General features: G+C 40.4%; 1 protein-coding gene and 1 long non-coding RNA gene across 3 annotated transcripts in view; both read left to right on the top strand.

Annotated features, from left to right (window-relative positions):
• LOC117521852 (ephrin type-B receptor 1-B) overlaps positions 1 to 21,156 on the top strand; it is a 667,735-nt gene that overhangs the window by 118,686 nt on the left and 527,893 nt on the right. The window lies entirely within an intron of this gene.
• Positions 1,352 to 20,385, top strand: LOC117521855. Its single transcript, XR_004564081.1, has 3 exons — positions 1,352 to 1,435; positions 6,432 to 6,435; positions 20,374 to 20,385. It is a non-coding gene; the product is annotated as an uncharacterized LOC117521855 (long non-coding RNA).

Below are 21,156 nucleotides of genomic sequence, written 5' to 3'. Positions count from 1 at the left end.
AATAAAAACTTGAAAACTAGTCTCCATAGCGATTATTACAATACAGCTTGAAGTTGCTTTGGCACATTCTTTTTAATATGACATGGCCAACCCAGTCTCACGGCATGTCGTGATTAAGCAGCACGAAATATACATTAATCTATTGGTTTGTGATATTGTAACAAAAAGTGCAAAATGTTCATCATAGGAGCACAAATTTATCCTAATACATTCTGTGATGGCTGCACAAAATTAAAAGTGAAGCGGGGGAGGGGGCGTTGGGGTGGTTATGGTTAGGGTTAGTGGAAGTAAGGTTAGGTTATGGTTAAGGTTAGGGTTGGGGGTAGGGTTATTAATTGGGAGTATAAAAAACCCTGACACAGAGATTTAAATAATTTTGTGACACACATAAAAAAAGTGAGACTGGGCTGGACATGGGAGCATGAAAATAATATTCCCCACTCCAAAATAGGTATGGGACAATACACATTTCAGGAACAGGGGACACAGGGTCTTCAGGCCAATATCGCATCTTTCAAATTATGTCCATAACCAACTGAGATGACTAAATAAAAAAATAAAAAAAATAATAAAGAAATAAGAATGACACCATAAGTGAATGATCAGCAGTGATTGGCATGTTTCTTTAAAAAGTAATTAGTTATAGTTACTAGTTACCAAAAAGTAACTGAGTTAGTAATAGAGATACGGCATTATAAAAGTAATTAGTTACTAGAGAAAATAACTATTGTTACTTTTTAAAATATTCAATTATGTCAATGAATTTGAACCCCCTGCCCCCGTTTAATATAACTTTAAAGTCGACTGTATTTTCAATTATTTATGTTAAAACTGAATATTAAATATGCTTAAAGAATTAAATGGACACTTAATAGAATGAATTATTAATAGAATTATTAACAGAAAACATTGTACACTAATCTGCACTATTTTAATGTTACTGTGGGACATTGTTTTTTTAAAGTGTTAAATTTTGGATCTCCCGCATTTTCATGAACTTTAATTTCAACTGTATATTACATGTTGTATATAATAAAACTGAATAATAAATATGCTTAATGAATTAAATGTACACTTAAGGTATGAACAGAAAACATTGCAATCTGCTACATTTTAATATTGCTGTGGGACAACGTGAGACAAGACACGCATCATATTTAATATATTACTGTAGATATTATCATCACTATATTTATAATAGTAGAACAATCAAAAGTAATAGATATTTTAGAATTTTTTTTTATATTTATTGTGTCACAACCATAGATATCTATTTACTCACTAGATGGAGGACCGGGCCGATCCGCTCATTTGCTGGCTGTTGCCAGAGCGCCGCTGACTTGGTTAGCGTCTAACAACCAGATATGAATAGAAATCGAAGGGCATGATCAATGTTTCCAAGACAGTTTCACCATGAATCTGCATTTTCCGTGCTGTTAATGTGCTACTAATGTGCTTAATGTGTTCCATTTATTCAAACTCAGTCCCACATTTGTACAGCCAATATTTGTCAAAACAAATACAGAAGAGGATCAGACTGTTTATATACACTTAAATGAATTTGTTCATCCCAGTCCAGATATTGTGAAGAGTTCACCTGGAGTTATTAATTTTGTTTATCCTATCCCGACCATTGGAGTAATTGTGAAATAATTAAATAGTGAAATAATTATTTACATATTTAATTCCAATTTTAATTAATTAATGACACATTTAAGTAATTAATGATACATTTAAGTAATCATTTAACGATGTATTTATTTATTTAATTTTAGCACTTTTACTCCTCCAATTTAAATTAATTAATGACACATTTAATTAATTACTGAGACATTTCATTTTTTTTTTGTAGTTACACACATACTAAATTTAATATGGAAGCATATTGCATTCACTGGACTAAAAAAATACACAGCTCATTTCGTAATTATGAGAAAAGATCTTGCAATTACGATATCAGGCTATTTTTTTTCTTTTTTTAATAGCTTCTGTACAATGGGCTTCCGTACTTCCAGTCCCTCAGTAAAGACAAGCATGAGAATTCCTGAGTCGGCACTGTATTGTGATGGCACACCACGCACACACAAAGTGTGTTTTTTTCCCTTAAGATTTTCCTGGATAATGAAACTCCTCCAGCGAGGCAGGGCATAGGCACCCAGACTGGCATGTGCCCGGCTGGCAGGGAGCCCCTCTTGGTCCCTCAGTGGTCGATGGGGCTGTGTGGTTGAAAGCTGGAAGTCTGGAGGGGGTGAGACACATCTCATCTTGGTGAGACGCCCCGTGCCCCTCCTTGGACATTCATCCAGGAGCACCTTAGGGGGAAAATCCACAGTTTGTGTTTGATTACAGTGTGTTGTCATCGGCTAACTATAGCTCTCGTCTTTACTTTTACAAAGAAAAAGTAAAAGTAAAGTAAGTAAAAAGTAAGTTTTTACAAAGAAATTTAATTGCACTGGTGTATCTATCTATTGTGAGGGACTGCAAGTACAGAAGTATACTTCTACACTTGTATACTTGTATATCACGGTCAGTGAGAATTCCATGTCTAACTGGCGTGCATTATTTTCGTGTATACGCACACGTAGTTCGGCGAGTTAAGTCACTGTTATAATCACTCCACTTTCCCACTTCGCGGAGTGTTTTAGACTCTGCGTCATGCATTCAAACCGTATAATGCACGGCTTCTTGTTGTTTAATCCTTACACATGTATATATGTATAAACAGTTTAGACAGCTGACCTTTTCTCGTAATTATGAGATCAGTGGTCTATTTTTTTATCCAGTGAATGCAATATGCTTTCATAATTTATAACTTTTTCTGCGCACAGTTTGATAAATGAGGGCCTGATTTCTACAGTTTTAAAGTACTTGAAACTGCTGTTAAAAAGAGAGAGCAAGAGAGCAGGTCAGTGCCAGTGGCAATATTTCTTCTAAGCTTACAGTCACTCCTGAACATACTCATTACATTCACTATGACATGTGACCTTTTCCTCTGGTAAATGTAACACAGACCACAGGGGGAGCGAATAGGAGAAACAGGATCACATATTGTGAACCAGTAAGAAACATAAGGAAATGAGAAGAGAGTAGCGGTATTGTTTTTCTTGGCTGAGCAGTGGGATTCATCACCAGCCAAATACAACACTTAAAGCAACATTAGGTAGAAATTTTCCTTAAAATAATAGCTTGAAAATCGTTTTGATGGTGCACTCACTTGTAACGGGGAGAATGGTGCCTCTGTCTTTCCCACTGCGTGCACCAAATGCTTGTTGTTGCACAGTCATTTTGGTGGATAATTGAGAGAAGTCTGTTTATGGTGCTAAATCACACACCAGCAAATCGATCTTCAGCACTGCTCTGTATTACATGTAGAAGTAGGAAGATGGTGTAGGCAGTGATCTATCCAGGCCTTTAAGTTCATCAGTCTTCAGATACCTCTATGACATGCTGAGTCTTGTGTGTTTTTTTTTTTTTTTATGTGAAGAACACATTTGTCTCATGGTTGTGCATGTTCTGGTAGTTGGGTCTGTGGGTACGCAGAAGGTTGACCAGTTCAATCTAGGCAAGGAATGCATTTTTTTTTTTTTTTTTGAAGTTCCCAATTTGGGACTTGTCTTGTTTTGTTTGGCATGGCTGATGCAGTCATTTTCATCAGATTTGACATCCTGCTTAATCATTATGCACCAGGTATTTCAGTCTTCAATGAGATCTTCCCAGCCCCATGGAGACTTTGAGCAAGTTCTACCAATAATTATGTCAGTGTATCGTTGACTGACACACAACCCTTCCACCAAGTTTAAAGCCCCTTTCACACCAGGCCGATGTAGAGTTGCGCAATGCGGCATACCGACTACGCTGAGCGTATGCAGCCCTACGCCGAGTTTATGCAGCCCTATGTGGCGAAATGCTGAACGACGCAAAGGGGTCCGCAAAATCGACGCAAATTTTTTTTTGCAGCTGTTCGGCATAGAGCACCAGATGCAATGCTCTACACAAGTCTACATGACACTCTGGTACTGTGTGTAAATCTGTGCAACACTGCGCTACTGTACACCATGGCTCCGCAATTGTATACAGCCCTACGCCACTCAAGCGAAAAATCCTTTTAGGTCTTTTATTAGTACATACCTGCATTGCTAGATTTTATTCATCCCGCTGAACTTTGCTGGAAGTGAAGCTTGAAAACCATGGAAAAAGAAGAGGCGGGCCAAGCTTCCAGATCCACTGTAACTCCTCATGGATGGCAAGAGGACATGTCCATGTCACAGATAAATTGCGCGTGCAATCACCGGCAGCAGCTCCACTTACACCTCCTCAAGTTCTCTCACAATTGTGGCACAGTAAATAAAGTCCATTAACTCCCGGAAATAATGTATTCTGACTTTTACCAACGTTTCAAATCCATTTGCGTGTCCAGGCAGTCTGTAAAAACAGCGTCATAGAGCCAAGCTCCTCCCTCCGTGCAACTTATACAGCCATTCCTGCATATCTAGATATGCAGGAATGGCATATTCTACACAAGCATATGCAGGTATGCTTGTGTAGAATTGCAGCACAGTGCAATTCTACACAAGCCTGGTGTGAAAGGGGCTTAATCCATATTGGCTTGAAACCTACTGTATTTTCCGGAGAGGAAGCTTTTTTTTTTTTTTTTTTTTTTTGCTAGGTCGGAGGCCCTGCGACTTGTACTCTGGTGTGACTTATATACTGAAAAATCACAAGTTTGTTGTTAATAATAGTAATTATAATAACTATTTATATCAGACTTTCCCAGGAATCAAAATAAATTCCAATAACACAGGTCAACAATTTTTTTTTTCCTTACATGGACTTTGAGAACTGATTTAGGGTCATTTTGGGGTGGTGAATCTGAAACTGAGCTCAGATTTCCTCTATCACATCATGGCTTTTTTGCAATATGCATGTTCTGTGTTGATGTATTATGCAAAAGCTGCTTATTCACTCATGAGTTTGACGCCACTAATCCTACACAAAAGCAGCTTCAGAAGCATAGTTTTTAAACCATGTTCGCGAAATGTGAACAAGAGCCATAGTATCATTTATGGAACTGAAGAGATGTGTGAGACTGCAGCTTTTGCTTCAATACTTGATAATAAAAATATCTTTTCATATTTCAAAAACGTGATGTGATTGGCAAAAACTAACACCAGGTTTGGATTAAGTGCCTCAAATGACCCCAAATCCATTGAAAACTTCATGCAAGAAAAATTGCGTTGACCAGCGCAATAAAATAATTAATACCAATAATATAAAACACACCACTACAATGCACAAATATCCCAATTTAAAGAGCTCATAATACAGAAAAAATATGCAATTTATAGCCCGGTGCAATTTATATCCCTGTGCAACTTATACTGAGGAAAAAACATTGTTAGATTATGCAGTTAGGATCTTGAGTTTGACCGTCCAAATTTTGACCTGGACATGTGTTTGTTTGTTCCAAACGGGATCAAAACTCTGGAGTTATTTTCCTCAACTCAGAGATGAATGAACAAAGTGTACCAAAAACAAATATCCATGTATGAACTCCCACTCTGTGCGAGTGTTAAAAGAGAGTGACCAGGCAAAAGACCCACGAGAGCTTGGCAAAATAAAAGGCAACTGAACAGTGAGTGGTAGTAGAGTGGCTATGGGAGCAAATTTGTTGACTCACCAGTTGTTGATCATGAGTCACTTTAGCCCATTTAAACCATTGTTTAGCTACTGGACTGACATTGATGTGATTTTATCAAACTTGCTTTTCTTTGTTCATTAGCATCTCCCAGCATCCACTAGTATGGTACACAGCAACATCATCAGCGTAAAATTAACATTGACAGTGTCTATGCATTCTTTACTGACCCAGTGTGGACCCATATAGACACTGACAGTGTTAATTTAACACTGGTGGCATTGCTGTGTAGTATTCTGAGCTGTGTCCAGTGCTTTTGCAGTTTATATTTACAGTCAAAACATTGACTGTAAATATAAATATAAATAAAAAATAATTGCACTCCAAAACTGTTGGTGTGCACCCATGTAAAAATAAATAAATAAACACGAATTTTGCATAATTAGGCTTTGTCAGAGTGTTCCATGATGCATACCACAAAATGGCCGACACACATCCAAAATGTCCTTGTATGTGGTGTTACTATGTGATCTTAACCTAACTGCTTTTTATAGCTCTCTTATTGATAAAACCAATTATTTAGAACAGGATGGGAACAACATGATGGAACACTCTGATTTGTTGCTTGGCACATACAAATACACCATAAAATTTTTACATACCGCCTTGAACGCAACGTGAGCATGACACCCGCTTATACCCGCCTACTTCACTTTGCAGCCAATCACATAGCCCATGATTCATGACAGGCTAAAGACCACCCACATGGGGTCCGGCCTTAACTCAGGAATTAAAGATGAGTGCAGGGAGAAATTGGGGCTCTTTGTACAAATGTTGCATGTGGTTTGTTCGAAGACCCCAGCGCTGCTAGATGACTCTCTGTTATCAGTGTAGGCACCTTTCAATACAACATCTAAACTTTGAAGTCTGTTTCCTGTCCCATTTTTTTTGAGATCACTCACCACATAAAAGACCCTAACAGCTTTAAGTGTTTGCTGCCATGCACTTGTGCACTTGCAGACACAATGACATTTCCGAACCCTAATATATGCACATGTGCCCCCTCCATCCTTTTTCCACATCCTCAGGGGAGAGGTCATGTTCAGTGCAGTATAAAGCAGTAGTCATGATTTTTCTCTCTCTCTCGCTCTCTTTCTTGGCTGGCATTCTGCCCACGTCAACAGTCCCTCTCTTCAAAGTCAAAGTCCACTAATATAAGGCCCAGCGCTGACAGCGTTGTGACAATGAGTTACTCTCTGCCTGCTGTGGCCCCTGTTCGACTGCTGGTCCCACTGAAAAACAGACCTGCGGTGAGAGCAAAGGTTAATCTAGCAGTGAGGCTCCACTGGCAACCATCTCCATGACCATGTGTGACTGCGAATAGGCTGGGAGGAATTAACACTACTGCCAGAGGTAGTGTTGACAGAGGCGTGTGTATTTGTCTCCGTCTGCACTGGTGTCTGCGCTTCCGTGCTGAGAAATGAGAAAAGGGCAGAAGACAAAGATTGAGAAAGAGGTTTTGTTTTCACAACACATTATCTCCAGGGATAAATCACATTGGATAAAGGTTGCTTCATGCCATTTCTGAGATGTGAGACAAATACCAGTCATGTATAAACACTGCGGTGAGAGCGTGCATACGATCTTCTCTTTGTCTGCTGTATTACTTGCCCTGTCTGCTTGTCTCATTCTATTGTTGTTTTGGTTGTGTTTACATCATTTTACTATGCAGTGCAAGGCAGCAACCTGGCAGTTAGGCAAGGGAACATACCCTTGTTAATGTTTTGGAAAGCATTAAAAAAGACACGCCAGCATGACAAAAGGACAGAGTGGGGAGTACGTTGGAGAATACCACAATGAGTATAGTCCAGTCTTACTGGCCCTTTATGGCAAATGGTTGTCCATCATTGGGAGAATTCTTAAGAACTTTGTGTTTCTCTCGAGGATTGTCTTACTAGCCTGGTGGTCATGGTCCAAGAGTGCAGAACTTTGGCCTTGTGTGAAACAAATGATAATTTACAACAATGTGCTCTCGACATTTGGAAATTTTGAACTCTAGAACTTGTTTGCAGGATATGGAGGCTTCTTGTGGAGGGGTTGGAGATGCATCAGGGTTGGGGTGAGAAATGGGGAATGTCTACCCTGCAAAAATACAAAATCTATGATCAGTCATTTTCTGCAACTTGTCCAGATCTGATTCATAGTAGCAGCAAACCAATCAGCTGATCCCAATTCTCTATCCTTGGCCAAGTCCTCTAAGTCTTCCTAGGGAATCCTGTGGTGTCCCTAAGCCATCTGGGAAATATAGTCCCTTCAGCATGTTCTGGGTCTTCCCAGGAACCTCCTCCTAGGTGAACATGCCTGGAAAACCTTCCTATGAAGACAACCATGGGCATCCTCACCAGATCCCCAAACCACCTCACATAATGTCTTTTGATGCAAAGAAGTAGCAGCATTACACAGAGTCCCTCCTAATTATTCAAGCTTCTCACCCTGTCCTCGAGTGTAAGTACAGACACCCAATGGAGGAATCTCTTTCCTTGTATTTGCAACCTTCTTTCGATTATTATCCAAACTTCATGACAATTGGTGAGAATAGGACCGTAAATCAAGAATCTCGCCTTCTGGTTCAAAACTTTCTTCACCATGATGGTCCAATACAACATCTGCAGGATCTCAAAATCTATATATCTATATATTGGTCTAGTTTTGAGCCAGGGTATCCAATTAAACTTAATATATACAATCACCAAACATAAAATTTTAAGAGGACTGTTTTGTTTACAATGACATTTCTCTATCCTTTAATCGAGGGTGGCACGGTGACTTAGTGGTTAGTACTGGTGCCTTACAGCAATAAGGTTGTGGGATCGAATCCTGTCCTTGTGGGTTTGCATGTTCTCCCCGTGTCTGCATGGGTTTCCCCCAGACACTCCAGTTTCATGCTTATTTAGGGTCTGCTCCTTTCTCTGCCCCTGACCAAGGCAGTGTCTACTTCTGGAGTTGGTCCCCGGGTGCTGGACTTTGGCTCCCCACTGCTCATAGGGGTTGGACTGTGTCTAACTGTGATTAGAACGGGTTAAATGCAAAGGACAAATTTCATTGTATGTAGTATATATGTGCAATGACAATAAAGGCTCTATTCTATTCTATATTTACAACTGTAAGTCATGCGTGTCAAGAGAAATTGCTGCCCTTCCATCCGTTCTGTGTCCTAAAACTTAAAAATCATAAAACTCTCAAAAAATTCAAATTTTCTGAGAGTTTGGGTGGCCAAAGCTCTGCCTGTCAAAAAACTTGTGCATTTCTGACATTTATAAATCCCTTTTTCTTTTTTTTAACTGAATTTGGGTGTCCAGCAAGATATATCAGAAGCCCTGGAATGCTCACACTGCCCAGTAGATGGCGACAAAGGCTGCTCAAATGTGTGGCAAGGCCTTGACTATTTATTAATTTTTGGTGAAAATAAGATGGGCTGACAACCAAAAATCAATTTACAGTTGTGTCCCTTGCCCTAATGGGCAACTTACTATTTAACTAATTCAGACGTGTTTGACTTAGTTGATAATCCTCTAAGGCAGGGGGTTTCAAAGTGTGGGAGAGTGAGCCCCCCCCCCCAGAGAACAAATGAATAGCTGAGCCTCCCCCCCCATGACACACATACACACAATTTCAACATCTCAATCAATCAATCAATAAATTTTTTTTTATATATAGCGCCAAATCACAACAAACAGTTGCCCCAAGGCGCTACATCTTTGTGTGTTTCTTTTTATTCTTTTACACGTTAAACACATTTTAAATATATTTATGTTTTTAAGGAACTGTCTATGCATTTACACATTTTACAGCATTTGTAAACATTTTAAACATATTTTTTAAAGAATTTTCTACTCTTTCACACATTTCACACCCTTTTCAAACATTTTAAACATGTTTTTAAAATACTTTCTATTCTTCTATTTTTACCTTTTGTCATATTTTAAACATCATTTTTTAGCATTTAAACATCTCTGTGTTTTTAAACGTCTTTGACATAATTAACACATTTGAACATAAATAACGTTAATTAAACTTTTATATCTATTTAGTCTTTCATCTAGTCTCACCTCTTGTTTAGTGTGAGCAATGAATCTGGGTCTTTGAGGCACACAGGTGGCTGATGTGGGGATGCACTGTGGAGAGGAGCAAATAAAGATCGTCCTCTACTTTTTTTTTTTTTTTGAGTTGCCACAAATTCTGCCTTCTCACTGGTAGATTTACACACTAAAAATTGGTTTATTTTGCTTGGTTAACAGTGTTTACAATTATTTTTTGTGCCTCCCCAATGAAATCTGGCACCCCTCAGGGGGGCACACCTCAAAGTTTGAAAACCACTGCTCTAAGGGCCCTGTCCCACTGGCCTTTAGGAGGATTTGCGTACGGATTGTGCACAAAATTGGCTCATATTCGCTTAACATCCACAATATGCGTGAAACATGCTTGTATGAGTTGGCCGACACCTGCACACATCCGCAATTATCCGCAGAGGCACGTTTTTCCGTTACCAGGATTTTTGAGCTGCACAAAATTTTGGTTGCGGATGACATCCGCCTTACATACTCCATGCATACACAATACATACATATACATGCTCAATCTATGCGCTGTATATTCACCATCATTTGCTGATATCCGCAACTGACAGGGATTTGTGACTTGGCAGCAGACTGGGACAGTGTGTAAAATGGATATTTTGGGTGTCCATCATGTCCACATCACAAACTAAAATAAGTTGTAGCGACTGCATACAGATTGGCCACGAATAAAGCATTTTTATTACGTCTGCTTTGCATCTGATTTGCGGCGGATGCAAATCATCCGTTTGCGCGCGCGTGCATGGCTAGCAAGCTGCAGAAAGCATTTGGAGCTGTCTAAAAAGGTAATTATTTGACTTGTTTACATTGTCAAGGCTTGATAAAACGGTTGCGTGTTTTTTCCTTCTTGTGTGCAGCTGTTACAGTATTTATTCCTATGTTTATAACAGATTTAACTTCTTGTTATAATCGTTCAGACGAACTGCGTGCGCTCTGATGTGATCCGCTGACGTCACCACTTGTCCTGTTCACTGCTTCTTTACTCCAATCAACTTGTCCAAGTCCAGCTATTGCTCCAGAGGCTGTAATGTTGGTGTGAATAGTGATGCCGATGGCCCGAGTGTGCTTCTTTTATGACCACAATGCAGATGCCGTGCATGCGCAAACACATGCGCGATGCATTCATAATACACCCGTAATACTGCTGTGATAATCGCAATGCATCGGATCCGTTTCCTCACTACATGCGTTATACAACTGTGACTGCTCATCATATATTCGCTATACATTAAAAATATATCCATAATTCATACTGGGACATTTGTCATTTTTAGCCATTTTTGTTGTGGACGACAACGAATGCCCGTAATTTGTGTACTCAATTCATGTGCAATTAATCTTCTCCCCAGTGGAACAGTGCCCATTGCCCAGTGTGTCCACTGCTATACCAGTTTTCTGATTCAAGTCCAAATAGGTCTGTTGACCAAACTCCTGGTGAGACATCAAAACATCCGGTCTTCTAATATAACAATAAAAAGGTCATCAATATCCTATCAGTTTGTGCTAACTCCTATTACTACTTCTAGCAGCTTAACAAGCAATTTTTGCTCTAAATGATCTTCACATCTATAGTTGACATTTCCTCTCACTTCCATCATTACAAGAGTCAAACAAACTATGTTTGCCGGGAATTATAAATCAAATTCCACACCTGGGATTTTCCATATTAGCATATTTGCAGCTGCAGTAAACTGCTGCATCAGTCTTTAGGAGTGTTTGCAAGGATTTGTGACTTATAAATCACAAGAAGAAAATAGACAATTTTGTGGATTTCTCTCGATTATCTCTGTGCAGTTAAAGTGCAAATGGAGGGATAAATAAGCAAACAAAAAAGAAGGCATCAAGATGCTGGCGCTGGCTCATCACAGTCAATTAGTTACGTGAGTCATTTTGTGAAGATATTTCACTTTGGATAATGTCTCTTCTGTCATTAGTCTCTGTGCACACGGGTAGGCGAGTGGGATACAGTGGGATTCTGTGTCATGGGTATTGTATGTACCTCCCATAATTCCTTCATATAGTCCGCCTTTTGAGATATGGCACAATGGGGTGTTTGTTTTCCCACTCACTGTGGGTGTGCATTTCTTTATCTCCGTTGCCTGTCGTCATGAGTGATGGGTAATATGCTAAATAGGGCCTGTGTTTACCTCACCTGTGCCACCGGCAAGCCTCTGTGTGTGCTGGGCTGTGACAGGCAGCGCTAATAACGCTTTAACTGCTCTGTCAAACTTCAATCACTTTGACACAAGTGCCGGTGTAACACACACTGTCCTGTCAGCGAAGTCTCTGTCGCCGGACATGTGTAAGAGTATTGTGTCCCAGTAGGTACAAGGTAAATGTTGGTTGCGCATAGGAGGTCAGGTAAATGGCCTGTGCAGGTGTGCAAAGCGTGTGTATGCTAACAGTCAGCATGCATTTGCACGCGTGCCTGCACAAGTGTCTTTTTCCATTTGTATGTGTTTGCATTTATTGTAAAGTTAGTGGAGCAGTGAGGCCTTGCAGCGAGTCTCTCTACAGGAGTTTGTGATTTACGAGCCTGGCGTGCGAAATACTGCCATCCTCTTGTATAATGTCCCCATTAGAGACAGCAGACACTGTGGCTCTCTTTATCATTTAGCCCCAGCCACCAGCACACCTGGGGAGAGAGAGGAAGCGAGAGAGACCAAAGCAAGAGATTGAGAAGTAAAAGATAAAGAGAGAAGAGATACCACTGTCAGTTACTGCCCTCTGCCATAACAATCTGGCACAACTACTCCATTTCCCATTCAGCAACTGTAGATTTACGGCCTCAACATCTGTTGGATCATGCTGACAGCATTTCAACGGATAATTACCTGACCAACAGTACGTAGACGACATCAGCTTCACAACTGCCCAATATAAGAACATCGAAAGACAGAGGTCTCCCAAACCATCAAAAAGACAAAACTGAGTGCCTCCAGGTTATCCTTTTGGCCATCTGTCATTGAGAACACTGGACTGTACTTTTTCAAAAATACACTCACACTTTATTAGGTAGACCTGTTCAGTTGATTACCACAGCCAATCACATGGGAGCAACTCAGTGCATTTAGGCATTTAGACATGGGGAAGATGACTTTGTGATGTTCAAACTGAGCATCAGAACGGAGAAGAAAGTGGATGAAATTACTTTGAACATGGCATGGTTGTTGGTGCCAGATGGCTAGTCTGAGTATTTCATAAACTGCTGATCTACTGGGATTTTCACACACAACCATCTCTATAGTTAACCCTCTGGGGCCGACGCCATTGTATATGACGGCTGAGACCAAACCTTTACTAAATGATAAATAACTTTTTAATGATAAGAGATAGAAACTTACTTTTTTTTTGCTGAAAAGTTAACTCCATGGACTTTGAGCCACCGTCCACCATCTTTGTACTCCTCATAGAAGCTGTGTGATGACGTGAGCAATGTGAGTGTCCAATTGGAATTGGTTCACCGTCACATGGTTTTCCAAAATCCAATTGTAGGGCAGATTCACCTCATGTGACACACCAAAGATTGTTTTTAGGAGTGATGTGTTACTTGTTGGCCCATTTGAATAGCCCCCTGGCTTCTCCAATGCGCCTTGTGCCATTACGCACAATGAAAGTGAAATTGAGCAGACGACGCAGACAGACAGCCTCTTATACAATCTCAAACAGAGTGTGTGAGTATCAGGATTGCTCGACTAGTTTTCCTGTGAATGTTACTGGATAAGCCTGTGGCAAGCTCTCTCGCTCTGGCATAAAGCACTGTTTACCATATCAATGGAGCGAGGGGGAGGGGCCGCTCCTCAAACTGAATGAGCCTCGAAGTGTGAATGTTGCTTTCAGAACAGGAGAGAACAAACACACAGTCAACTTTATAGAAGGAGAAGTTTGTGACGTGACCTTTGTGTAATAGCAGACAGAAATTGCTTTGAGATGAAGACCTACAAAACGCATAGACCCTTTGTGTGTATATTGTTCAAAATGTGCATTTGTGTTTATTGTTTGAACCTTTTTGTTATAGTCTTTCACACAAGAGCCAAAATTACCTTTATAAAGTGTCAAAACAGTTATTTATTATAGTTTGCTGTGTGATTTTAATAAATGTGTGGAAAATTATTTTCCCGCTTTACTTTTTCCTTTCTTATTTCTGATTGTAAACCTTTATTACACTTATAAAACACAACTGTAGCATATATATTTTGAAAGTACAGTCCTGAAAAAAAGAGACATAAAACTTGATTGTGGGATGCAGGGAGAGCTGTTAACAGCAATAATAAAACATTTACAACTGTCCAAAAAATGGCCTCGGACCCCAGAGGGTTAACAGAGAATGGTTCAAAAAAGAGAAGCTATCCACTGAGCGGCGGTTGTGTGGATGAATATGCCTTGTTAATGTCAGAGGAGAATGGGCAAACCAGTTCAGTGGGTAATTGCTTGAGGCTGTCATGTCAATCTAGACCAACATCTCTGAGGAATGTTTCCAACACCTTGTTGAATCTATGCCATGAAGAATTTGCACAGTTTTGTAGACAAAAAGGGTCCAACCCGTTACTAACAAAGTGTCTGTTGAGTGTATATCTAAAAAGCATGGGTGCATTCTATAATTGCAGTTTTGACTTTTTTATATGACATATGCAGCACCAAACAGTGGTGAACGGTGTGAGCAGGTCTCAACAGATTCATATCTTAGATTCAGTTTGCACTTATTATACGTTACGTGGAGTGGGTTATCAGGGGACACGTAAACTAACAACACCCCTGGGGAGGAGAAAGCACACTGCAGCTGAGCTGCAGTGTGTGAAAACTCTCTGGGAGTCATTCCAACACCCATCTACTGCAATAAGTTTGCAGCCGCATATGGCAAACACTTGAAACGGCCGTCGTGTTTGCTCAGCATGCACTTAAGCCCTAGTAAAAGCATTTTATGAAAGGCGCTGTGTGTGCTGGCAAACATTTGCAAAATAGGCAAATGGTTTGAATAGTGGGGAAAATTTTCCCTCGCTCAGTTCTCACACAGCCATCAGGGTGTGTGCTTCAGCTTCTTTCTGCTCCCCTGCACCGAGGTTACGACCAAAAGTGCATGAAGCTTTTCAAACGGGAGATAAGTGGCTAGATTTAACCAAAATAATATCTTCATGAAAGTGGTTTATTTATTATTTTAACTGATTTTTTTTTCTTTTTTTTTTCAGCTGACCATCTCACTGGTGTTATACTGCCACTCAGGATATGTTACACTAAACTATAAATGAAGAATCACAACCTTCAGCAATGATCTGTCAAATATTTTTCATAGTATTTTATGTGATTCGTATAAGGGAGGTGTGTCCTTGTCAGACTTGTTCTTGGAATATTTAAGGAGATGGATCAAGATACTAATATTTGAGGGAGGATTTCAGCCATGACAGCAGATTGTATCGATGTACGGGGGGGGGGGGGGGGGGGGAATGATAGCACATAAACAAGGTTTTAATGGCAGCTTAAGTCAACAAATAAACAGATATGAAGCAAAATAATTTGATATGATTTCAAGTAAAAAAAAGGCTATATCTGGTTGACCCTAACTTATTAAAAAAGCACACTACCTTGGGGTGTCTCTTTGTAGTTTTTATCACTTTTTCTGCCTTTTCAGACTGTTACTAAAATCCCAGATTCCTTATGCCAACACAATGAGACTTCTTTGACATTTCACCCAGTATGAATTGTTGTCAAAGTAGATTTGATGCAAAGGTTGTTAAAAGTAATGAATTAATTAAAAAAGTAATTACTTTATTACCTCCACCAACAAAGTTGGACGCAGGTTATGTTTTCACCCCTGGTTGTTTGTCTGTTTGTGAAGAGTTTGTAACCCACAGTTTTCATATATCATGTTAAATTTTTTACAGTGGCTTCATATCGTAATAGGCAAGAACTGATTCAGTTTTCAAGGTTATATGGAGGTCACAGATCAAAATAAGGATAAACCTTGGAAAGCTGGAAAAATCCCTGTCCTTTATCATTGACCAAAATTTCAAAGATTTATGACTTTGTCAGAAAAGATAGAATTTCTTTCATATTTGAGAGCGTTATGTATGATGGTATCCTTTATCGACTGACAAAGTTTGATCTGGATCTCATCCGGATTGTGTATTTTGTGGACATTTGAATTTAATATTGAAAAGCCCATTTTGTGTACATTTTGCATTATATCTCAATCAAAACTGCCTCAGTCACTCATTTGTGACAAGAATGAACTGTCACTCTCAATGAATAGATTATGTTTATCCATGTTGCAGATTTAGCAGATAATCTATTTGATCATTGAAAAGCCCTTTTGATCTATATTTTGTATTATATTTTAGTTTATGAAAAGCCACTTCTAACAGGACTTGGCATTGAAAGTTTTCCAAGGTTACAATTTGTGGAACTGGAAACTAGAATTGACAGAGGTTTGTGCTGTTCAGACGTGGTGCTGTAGTTGCTATTTTTTAACAGCTGTCAATATGATCATTGTTGGTGCCCCCATATTTGAAGTACAAAATTTTCACAAATAACTGCAAATTATCCAATTTTGTGGAATCAAAATGTTTAATGAAATGTCCAGTGAGTGAAGAACAAAATGCTGCAGTCAGATGAGGTCAGATGAGGTCAGTTCTACCACCCTGGGTCCTGGATGGCAACCACCAAGGGTGAACACCAGCTTTTTTGGGGGTAGGTGGGGGGAGTGCTGTACCACATGTAATTCAGTCTATGGGACAAGGTCTCATATTGGTGTTGCGTTCATGTCAAGTCTGGGAGCCTGCGCTGATGCTACACTTTGCCATATCCACAACACCACAGAACCACAAGGGGACCTACCCAGGAAGATAACCGATCCATTCCCATATCTCTAAAATAACTATCTATCTACCACAGCCAGGTGAAACGTGGGCGTCCCCTTGGTCTTCTCCTGCCACTGGGGTCCTCAACACTCAGGCGCCTGCGTGCAGGATTATGAACAGTGCAATGGGCCACATGGCCAAAATGTTGTAGCTAACACTTCCTCTAAATGCAAGTGCTACTCCTTATCCTTGTCTCTATTAGTTACCGCTCATTTGATACAAAGTCATTACAGCGATACCCAAGAAAAGTCAGAAGAGACCTAATACCAAAGGCATCCAGGCATCACCTTAGATTATCTGTTAGCACCCATGTCTTACAATCATAGAGGAAGACAAGGAGCACCAGGACCCCTCAAGGCACACAGAAAATTCGCAAACATTCGTGACTCAATCGATCAATCAGTGGCTTCTGGACACTCCTGTAAACATTGTGTTCTCATAAAGAAAGTACTCTTAAAGATTATTTTATGAAATACTTCTTGGGACTAAATGGGCTCACTTTTTAGTTTATAAAACTATTAATGTAAGTAAACTTTAAGTTAAGAGTAGTAAAGTTCTGAAAAACAAAGTTTTATTTTGCAGTGGAGGTGAAGTTATTGGCAATAGCTATATAATTGTAGCACACTTCTTTGTCAGACAATTCTACTTAACCTTGGGACTGTTAGATATATTTGTGGGTTTATATACGAGGTCTGTGATGAAAAAAGCGGTCCTTTTTATTTTTTCAAAAAATAAATGGATTTGATTCATATGTTTTTACGTCAGACATGCTTGAACCCTCGTGCGCATGCGTGAGTTTTTTCACGCGTGTCGGTGACGTCATTTGCCTGTGGGCAGGCCTTGAGTGAGGAGTGCTCCACCCCCCCCATCGGAATCTCTTTGTCTGAATAGCCGCTGCGGACGGCGTGCGTTGCTTTATCAGCATTTTTTTGGACCTGTGAGGGATATCCGAGTGGACACTATTCGAGAAATTAAGATGGTTTTCGGTGAAAAGTTTAACGGCTGATGAGAGATTATGGGGTGTTTCTGTCGCTGTAAGGACTTCCCACGGAGCGGGACGTCGCGCAGCGCTTCCAGGCGCCGTCGTCGGCTTGTTTCGACCTGAAAACATTCTAATTTAAGGCTTAATTCACCCAGGACGTCGTGAGAGAACAGAGAAGATTCAGAACAAGCCGGCATGAGGACTTTATGCGGCCATTCCACTGTTTAAGGACATTTTGTAATGAAAGACGTGCGCGCAAATTCGCCGAGTCGTTTCCGTGAAGACTCGACAAATCTGTGTGCGCCGCAACAGGAAAAACACCTCCGTGTTGAAAACCATTTGTAAAATTCAGGCGGCTTTTGATGGCTTTCAACAAGTGAGTAACTGAGAAATTGTTTAACAGCTTGGGCATGTTCCAACTTGCCCGTTAAGGTTTCTAACGGAGGTATTTTTCCTGTCGCGACCCCCCGCGGTCGGGTCCGGCCCGACATGCGACTCTGCTCGCACGTTCTTTCATTACAAAATGTCCGTTAACAATGGAATGTCCGAATAAACTCCTCATGCCGACTTCTTCTGAAAGTTCTCTGTTCTCTGACGACTTACTGGGTCAACAGAGCCTGAAATGTGGAAGTTTTCAATTTGAAACGGCGAGACGCTGCCGCCTCGGAGCGCAGATCGCCATTAGGCGCCGTGGGCCGTCCTTAAAGCGACACTACCAGACCAAAATCTCTCATCAGCTGTTAAAATTTTTACAGAAAACCAGCTGAATTTATCGAATGGTGTCCACTCAGTTTTGCCTTACAGTTTTTGAAAATATTTTTATCAAACAAAGCAGCAGTCTCTGAGCCATTCCTAAACAATGAAAAAATCGACGAGAGGGTGGGCCACTCCTCACTCAAAGACTGCCCACAGGCGAATGACGTAACCGACAGGCGGGAAAAAACTCTCACATGCCCACGAGGGTTCAAGCATGTCTGATGTAATCACACGTGATTCAAATCCATATGGTTTTTGAAAAAAAAAAATAAGGTCTGTTACTTTTATCACAGACCTCGTATTATTTCATGTGTTTCCTTTGCTATTTGTTTTGGTATTATGTAATTAATTTACTCTTAGTAAACTCAAGGTTTGGTATACTTTTGGTCTGTTTATTGCTGAATGTCGAACTGGGTTGAAATGGTTTTACCATTTAGAATACATAGATTAAAGTTGCAATATAAAATTATAGTATGTCCCATTATTGTGCAGGTTTTGGGAAAGGGCTGGACCTCCCTCTATGCCCACTGGAGAACAATAATGGAATGAGTTTGCAAAATAAGGTTTGGCTTTTTGTCACACCCATGTTGTGTTTTATAAAAACTGTTTTAGTCCTTTATTCAGGGTTCTGAATGGATGGATCTCCTGTGAGAGAGAAGATTTTCAGAAGCCAGGCCTGGTTTTCCACCATGACTTTGAATAAATTTAATCAAAGTAATACTTTGACTTTGTAAGGGTCAGTATTACAATAACAGCTGGGTAGAATTAACAGGACCTCAGTGATTTGAATGATCTGGATTTGAACAAAGGATATTTTAGTCACAAGCTCATTTCAATTATCCCTACACCACAAAGTGTCACATGAAGACACTTGCTTCTTATAGCTACAAGTATAAGCCATGACAGCTTGAGATTTTTTTGGGATACTTTCAGTGTAAACTGTTATGTATATACAAAAAATGTACATACACTTGATTATTTTTATTAAACTTAGTGTAAAGTTATTTTGGTTAAGGGAGATCCTGGGAGAGGGTCTCCCCAGCATTCCTGTTCTCAGTGTCATAATCCTGTGATCAATGGATACTCGACACCAAAGTGTCTTTGTACATTGGTAAGTTTGTCTGGTTCACTGATTGATGCAACCCCTGGTACACACAGGTGATTAAAACACAGATGAATTTACTGCATGTGAACTGTTCGTGCCAACTAATTTCCACCCTCGTCCCTCTAAGCAGTTTTACTTTCTCTTGCATGCACACAACAAACCCATTGGTGCACTTACTCCCTCCAACACAAAGACTGCCTCCATTTCATCAAAAATACAGCAGGACCTGGAGAGATGCGCTTCTCTCCAAACACCTGCAAACCACTTGTGTCTCCCATCAGAGCCATTTGCACTAACAGTCCGTGCAGTGCACGCCCACAGCGTGCAGACACCTGTATCTATTCCAATTCAGTGACAGGCTGGAGAACTGGAGAAGTGATTTAACAGCTTTGAGCAGCTTTTTCAACTGTGCAAGTTGTGCATCTGTTATGTGTGTGTACCCCTGAATGTGTATTATAGAGTGTGCAAAGCGAGCAGCGTGTGAAGTAAAGAGGTAGCGTAAAGTGGGTCGGCAGCGGCGTGTACTTAACGAGGCGCCTCGGCTCTTTAGCTGCAGTGTCGCAGCAGAGTGTCGCGTTGTGACTCCCGGAGCACAGCTCACCTCGCTTCTTGGTGATGGTTCCGTGCAAACGGCTTTGTGGAAGCGATCCGTTTTACTCTGGCACAGTTTGTGAGACTGTGAGAGTACCCGCAGGCTGTCTGACTACATCCAGGAGCTCACGGTCTGATCCGCCCATGTTCTTTCACTGCGTGATCAAGTGAGAACTTAAAATAGCAGGTTTAAGAAAAGAAAAGCGGTGGGGGTGTTGGTGATTGTAGCTTAAAAGCAGAGAGCTCGTTCTGGCATCGCGAGGAGACCACGGGCAGGGCTGATGTTTGCACAGCCCAGTGGTGACACTAGACAGCTGTGACATTTGGGGTTGCGTTCTAGGCCAAAGCTTAAGCACCCGGTCACTTGGACTGTGGAGTGTGTGTGTGCGTATGTGAAAGAAGGTCAAATTCCTCTGCCCTTTCCCTGTGGCTAAACAGACTGATATGTGTGTACGAAATGACATTTGCTGTCCCAAAAGAGTTGTGTGTTTGACTGAGCTGTGATTTTCACTTGCGTAATTGAAGGCACCATGGGTCTAGGAATTGCTTGTGTTTCTGTCTGTCTGTGTGGTCAATGTGAATGTGATATCTTAACAAGATTTTGCATATTAATGCAAACAATTGGTACACATCGTTGCCTTGTGAAGACCTCTGACAAATTTGACATTGAGTGTGTTTAGTCAAACTGTGGTAACCTTAGGGCAGTGTTACCACAGTTACTTTGAAAAGTGACTTCATTAGTTACTTTTTACAGTTACATTTTACAGTTACTTTATACAGTTACTTCATCAGCAGCTGTTGACAAATTGTCAGCAGCTGCTGAATGTAACCAGTGAAGTAACTAGTAATCTAACTTGGTTATTTTTAAGATTGAGTACTCAGAAAAGTAACTATTAGTTAGAGTTAGAGACCCTGATTCATGTGTTTATCTCTTCTAGATTGGACTACTGCAATGTTCTATTTTCTGGTTTACCGCAGTCCAGCATTAGGGCTCTCCAATTGGTTCAAAATGCTGCAGCCAGACTTTTGACACGAAGCAGAAAGTTCGACCACATTACACCCATTTTGGCATTCCTTCACTGGCTTCCTGTCCCAGT

Source organism: Thalassophryne amazonica, chromosome 12 (genome assembly GCF_902500255.1).
Source record: "Thalassophryne amazonica chromosome 12, fThaAma1.1, whole genome shotgun sequence".
NCBI classification, from domain to species: domain Eukaryota; kingdom Metazoa; phylum Chordata; class Actinopteri; order Batrachoidiformes; family Batrachoididae; genus Thalassophryne; species Thalassophryne amazonica.
Note: the sequence above shows the minus strand (reverse complement) of the source record. Positions and strands in the feature narration are given on the sequence as shown.